The sequence below is a fragment of the Xenopus tropicalis genome, chromosome 5 (assembly GCF_000004195.4).
Source record: "Xenopus tropicalis strain Nigerian chromosome 5, UCB_Xtro_10.0, whole genome shotgun sequence".
In the NCBI taxonomy this organism is placed as follows: Eukaryota; Metazoa; Chordata; class Amphibia; order Anura; family Pipidae; genus Xenopus; species Xenopus tropicalis.
Window position 1 is genome coordinate 69,309,886 of NC_030681.2, and position 6,722 is coordinate 69,316,607.

Sequence of the window (6,722 nt, forward strand, 5' to 3'; positions counted from 1 at the left end):
TGCCCTGGAGATTTAAAGGAGCCAGTACCTCAACCTGGGTGCTATATATCTGCCATCCAAGAAACAATTTGCACAAAACTTTTTGTCATAAACCAATTTTTTTAAACAGGAGACCAATAAATGCTTCCTGCTTATTGGTTGCTATAGGTAACTATAGGACCTAAAAAACTTTGCATTTTTTATTACATGACCAGTGGTCTGTTAACTAATACCCATCAAGCATATTTGCTTTTAAATATGTGACCTGTAAATGCTGAAAGATTCATAAAAATCTGTTTCCTCCATTCTTTAAAAAGGTAAAATCATTAGTTACACAATAATTCTCACTGACTCTGCTGTCCATAAGTGAAAGAAAATTGATCACAAAACAGGAAATTGTTTAAAATTTCACCTAGAGAAGGAAGCTTCATGGTGTGGTGTTTAATTAATCAAGCAAATCCATTTGTCAATTCAAGTTATAGGAAAATCTACATGTTAATAGCAAGAGCGTGTTTATTCGATCTGTCATCTGTTTTATTAGTGTGAATGCAAACACACTTTAGCTGTTTTCTTTTTAGGCAATTAAATCTACATGAAAATGTTAAATGTTGCCATATGGCATGCTGTGCTCTCCTGATTAACTAATATTAATCATAACTGCAATAAATAACAAAGTGCTAGGGGCTCTTACACATTTTAATGTGTTCCTGTCCAATAGATTTTTTTGTCAGGTACAACACACAGGGATGTTGTAACACAGCTTGCTTTTGTTTTTTGTTTTTTATGTAGCTTCAGCCAAACGCAGGAGATGCATATTGGTAAAGCAGATCATATATGTCAAAATTCATTCAAAATGAATAATATTTTGGTTAATATTGGATTATTAAAAATAATCCTAAAATTATCTTCAATTATAGCTCCTGATTTTTTTGCTTGCTCAAAGCAAAAAGATCTAATCAGTGTCTAACTAGATTGCACATTTTAAACCCAGTGGGCAGCACAAGCATGGTATAACATGGAAAATTCCATACCATAATTCTCTCTCTTCTTTATAGCAAAAATATGAACACTAAAAAGCATTATGTGAGGCTACACTTTAAATGAGAAAATAAATTAGCAAACTGAATTTCAAAAAATGCAATCGCAAAATGTCATCTGTACTATTACAGTACATGCTTCTAAGACAGAACCCTAACAGACATTTTATGGAACAATAAAGTAAATAAGTAAAGGAGAAGATGAACATAACCAGGATCATTGTGAGACTTTCCAGAATAATATTTTTACAGCCCCTGAGGTCACAAATGAACATCAGAGCAGCAAGCAATATCAGTCAGGTATATCTTAACTCTGACTGAATTACTTCAGGTAGTAAAATCAAATATCTGGTTGTTGTGGGTTTCTGCCCTAAGGCAAATTTTAACCTTGTTAAAGGAGAAGGAAAGTCATTTTGGCATTTTACTGCCAATAGAGTTGCCATAATAGTGCCACCTAGAACACTATATTTATTCTGCAGAAAGCTTTACCATACTTGAGTAATCAGCCCAAGAAGCTTTCTTTGTTTGCTTAAGATTGCTGCTGCCATTTTAGCTTGGTCTTCATAGCTTCCTGCTGTATAGCTCTAGCTGTTATAGCTGAGATCACACATTCCTAAGAGAGGGGGGAAGGAGTTCTTAGCATTCTTAAGGATAAAGGATTTTTCTGAGAGGAAATCAGATACCCCAAGAGTCCTTTGAGTGCTTATGGCTGTATTTACATAGACCTTTCTGATACAGCTTACATAGTTTTTACCTTTCTTTAACAGGAAAAAAAAGCTTTTTCTGAACTGCCATCTTGGAATATATCTAGCTCCACATTTCCTAGTAGAGTATACACTTTAGAGGAGCTCTGCCTGCCTGTGCTAATATCTCTGCCTGTTATATACCTATAAGTCAGTACATGGCACCTACCTTGTAGTAAACTGGAGGAAGTTTAACTAAACTAAATATGGTGTTTCATAGAGTATCGCCCACTTGATGGACTAGTATCTACTTAGCAATTAGATGTATAAAATCGCAAAAATAATAAATTCAATATTACATGTAGCCATTCAGCTAACATGGCTATTAAATAACTGTACAAAGTATATTCTGTGTATAATCATATTGCTGGGACTTGTAATTCTATTAATCTTCAGCACTGAAACAGTTAATTGCTGAAGACTTTGCTGGGCTTGCAGTTTCCCTCCCACAGGAAGGAGGAAGATTCTTGCCACCAATAGGAGAGCAGCTTTCAGACTGAGGAGTTTGTAACCAATGAGAGAAAGACTTACTTTGGAGAACTTTCTGGAGCTGTGATGGGGAGGGCTGGAAGGAGAGAAACGCAGGGGTGTATCCCAGGGAGAGCCATGCACAGAGCTGGGCTGTATGTGAGGCGAAATCCCTTCCTCCAGAGTGACCAGGGACTGTCTGCTATCTGAAGAGGTGTTTTACAGACCACTCTACATGGTGACTGCTTCTTCGGCCTGACACCTAGAGAAACTGTAAGCAAACTACTTTATTACTACAGTGTGAAGGAAGCTGAGGCAGCAGTGATTGGCTGATAGTGGATCCAGTTTATTGGTATACTTTATCATCTGCCTACATTGCAGCCCCTGCAGACTCACAGGTCCAGTTTTCAGTGAGTGATTCCTGTGGATTCTGACTTTCGCATAATCAGGCATTGCAGGGCCCAGTTACAGTTAGGGCTAGAGACAAGACTGTTATATCTGCTGGCCTACAATCCATTCTGAAGTGTATGGGCTTATTTGAAGAGGATTATTCATATATAGCAAATAATCCAGTTTGTGTCATCTTTCTGCATGTGCCCTCCTGAGTGAAGCCTCCCACTGCATCTTGTGGATTACAAATACTGTTTTATATGCCTTGTGGATTACAAATGCTGATATATATGAGCTCCAACTGCCGGCCTTGCTTCTTATACTAACACTGCCCAGTGTTCAGGGAACTTGACTTTAACGTTATCTGAGTTGATCAGTCTGCTTATATAGGTCCGTTATTTAAAGTGCACTCAACAAGTTATTGTCATTTTCCATTGTATTTCTTTGCAACCAATGTTTGATATTGCATTGTTAATGTACCTGTGTGTTCAGTTGCTATAACCTATTTGTTGAAACATATTGCTGGAAGAGAGGTGGGTGAGAGCAGGACCCATATAACATAGCTACATCTACGGGTGCGCTACATACAGAAACGTTTATATTTACCAAGCAGGGTCTTCAGACTTTAAGGAAAGACTAGTGGGCAGCTTTACATGGTTATCTTGTAATAAATGTAGGAGCTGCAGTTCCCATGTGCTTGTCACCTATACATCATCTACTGTATTTTTAAAGGATTTTGATCTTAGCCATCAGTGAGGCAGCTGCACTTGCTCATACTCATGACCCAGGCATCATCCACCGCATCCTCACGCTAGACTCTCTACCCAATAAAATGCGTGACACTATCATCTTTGGAATGATACTGGCCACGGCTTTATTAGTTTTCAACATTACAATCCAAACATAACAATTTAATGATATACAATGTCCATATTCACATTACATCATTTAATATCAAACATGTTAAACCTTGTAAATATTGCATAGACATACAAAACTTATAACAATATAACATGAACCCCTGTCAGTCTGCCCTTCCTTACCTGAAGCACTATCCTCCGGCCGTAAAGCATCCTAGCCCAGAGGATAGGCTGCCAAGTCACACTTACAAAAGAGACTCCGTCTTACCTGGAGCCCCCCGCCATCACCTTTTAATATCTTCCCCTGTAATGCCTCCGCAATAATGGCCACCCACCTTAGGCGTTAAACCATCCCACCAAGATAAACCTCTCTTACCAGCCCAAATATTTTCCCGGCAGACTGACAAGGGCCCACCATTCGCTGTGACAAATATCCTTCAAAGTCTGGCCTTTCCTACAATTTTTTTTTTTTTTTTTAATTTTTTTATTTTATTTCCCCTAACTAGCAAGAAACTTGTGTACCCCAGCCCTCATTGGCCACATTTGTGGCAACTAAGAAAACAACCGTCATGGGCTGAGCCTAGGTCATGCTGCCCCTCCTCCAAGCTGGGCTGCTATCCGTGGCTTAATAGAAATCTGTGGTCCTGATAATGATCAGTAAAAGCATTCAAAGTTATGGCTCTGCTGGGAGACCAATCCCAATGTTAAGGGCTTATTTACGAGACTATGTGGTAATGTAATAGGGTTTAAAGTATGCCTATGTCTAGTAGCTAGATGTCTACAAGCTAGCTTGTAGACAATCAAGACAATGATACTGAGGAGTCATTGGTTTACCTACCGATACAGCCTATACTGCATGGTCTGTTGTATTGTAGTCCCCCCTCTCCGGTCCCTCAAGCAATAAACAATAGGTCAGAAAACTTTTAAAGTGGGGTGATTTATCATTGTTCCTTAATTTACATTCTATGTAGTATATATTTTATACTTACGATTTATAATTGATCATTGTGTTCTATTAAATTAGATTAAATCATGACAAATAATTCTTTGGGATAATAAATTAAATTCTCAGGCTCATCTCACCAATATAGATCTTTCTATAAGGAAGTGATCAATTAGAGCACACATTTGGAATTAAATGAAAATATTTCATCTCGACAGATTAGAATTTTAGGTTTTATGTTGTTGGGTTGGTATATGAACCAAAAAGGGGTAGCAAGTGTAAATTGAGATTGAAACAAGAATAGGTGTTTTGGATGCATAGACTAAAATGTTTATGGCTAAGGGCAATGACGCAGCAGAAGGTTAGCCCAACCGGCTAAAATGCAAAGGAAACAAACATGGTGTGAGAAGTAGCCCGAAGTTGCAGGAAACATTAGACTACTTAGACTACTAGAATGTTTCCAGACTAGCAATTTGCATTTTAACAGGTGGGAAAGCATTTAAAGGAGGATTAGTCTTCCACGGTAGAAGGGATTAATCGAAAGTGGCTAATCTCCTAGTCTGTCATTGCCCTAAATGGTACAAGAAGGACTATTATCTGTTTACTTTATAAACAATGGTTTGTTATAAATGAAACGGTTTGTACCACTGGACATAATGGGTTTCTTTAGGATGGTTAATCTTGTGGGATTTTTAATCTGCTAGTATTCTTATGGGGTTGTTATATTGTAGACTATAAATTTGTTAGTGTTGTATATTTTGTAATATTGTTTATTTGTTACATTTTTTTTTTAATTATTTTAATTTTATTTCTGCTAGGTTGTAATGAAAGGGGCTAATACATACACACTGGAACGCTCGGAGCGTTCATTTGAATGCTCTGAATCGCGTTTTCGTAAATTTTTCCGCTGCAATTTTTTCGTACGCTTGCGCAATGTTTCATATGCTTGCGCAACTTTTCCGTACGCTTGCGCGAAAAATTTTGTAAGGTTCTGCCGCTGTTTACAATCGTTCGGTATGAACATTTTGTGACTTTCGGATCGCCAATACGATATTATCGAGACTAATACGATTTTTTTCTTAAGCATTTTCGTGATATTTGCGATCTTCAGAAATTATCGTATCCAATCCGAATTTTTCCCATTCGGGATTCAAACTCGTGTTTTAATGAATCGGCCCCACTGTGTCCCTTTGTGGCAATGTGTCTCATTTATGTGCAAAACTGGGCACTCATGATTGCCAGTAGGGAAAATGTAATTGATGCAGGGTTTTGTTTTACATGCAGGGGCTGCACCATCTTTGTGGTGCAGTCTCCTTCATGTACATCATGTAATTAATGCAGTTGTTTGTTGTTTTAAACTCATTCCATTTTGTTGACCTGATATGCCATTGCAAGCTCATTACTCTCAAAAAGCACAGAATAACCTCTGAAATACTTTCCTTGTAGTTTATGTATTATATATTGAGGTTGTTATGTACTTTGAGAGATTAATAGAAACACAGCTGCCTTGGAACAACCTTCACAATACTGTTTGGATGTACCTGGGAATATAAGGTGGATATGTGTGTGTACATATGTGTGACTAATGTGTGGTAAATATGTGGTGACAAATACAAGGTACAAGTCATATGAATCTATGATAAGATTAGTTCATAATAATATTCCACTTGCAGTTTCCTCTTGTGTCTTGAAAGGTGCCTTAACTAGAGATCCACTGGTTATTTCTGTGTCCCATGGTACTTATTTACCTCTCTGTTCTCTTCTGCCAATCTAAATCATATGAAGATTTACTCTTCCTACTGTGCCAGCCTACAGTTGGACATGTTTTATATAGTGTATAGTTTATATAGTGTGAAACATCAATTTTACATAACCCAATTTTACATTTCCCTCATTGTACACCATTGTTTTGTGGTCCCACCAAGATATATAATGCATAGTACATTTCCCTGAATTTACATTTTGAAATAATCTGAAATTTATTAGAATTACATTTCTGGCTCTTAAGAAATGCAGCCAATACCCTGCATGATTTTGCCCATTTGTATTTTTTAACACTTGCAAAAATTTACACATGGCAGGCAAACATATTTTGTATCGATGGTACAAATAGTTAGCATTTCTAGTTTGCAGTACTGGTGTCCTGGATTTTGATTCCTGCCATGACACTATCTGCATGGAAATTCATGGATAATGACAGCAGTTCTTGTATTTATGTCATCTGTCTTGGTTAATAATTTAGGAGTCATGGTGCAGTGATCCTTAAGGAATACAACAGTGTTTTATAGATATCTGATTTAGG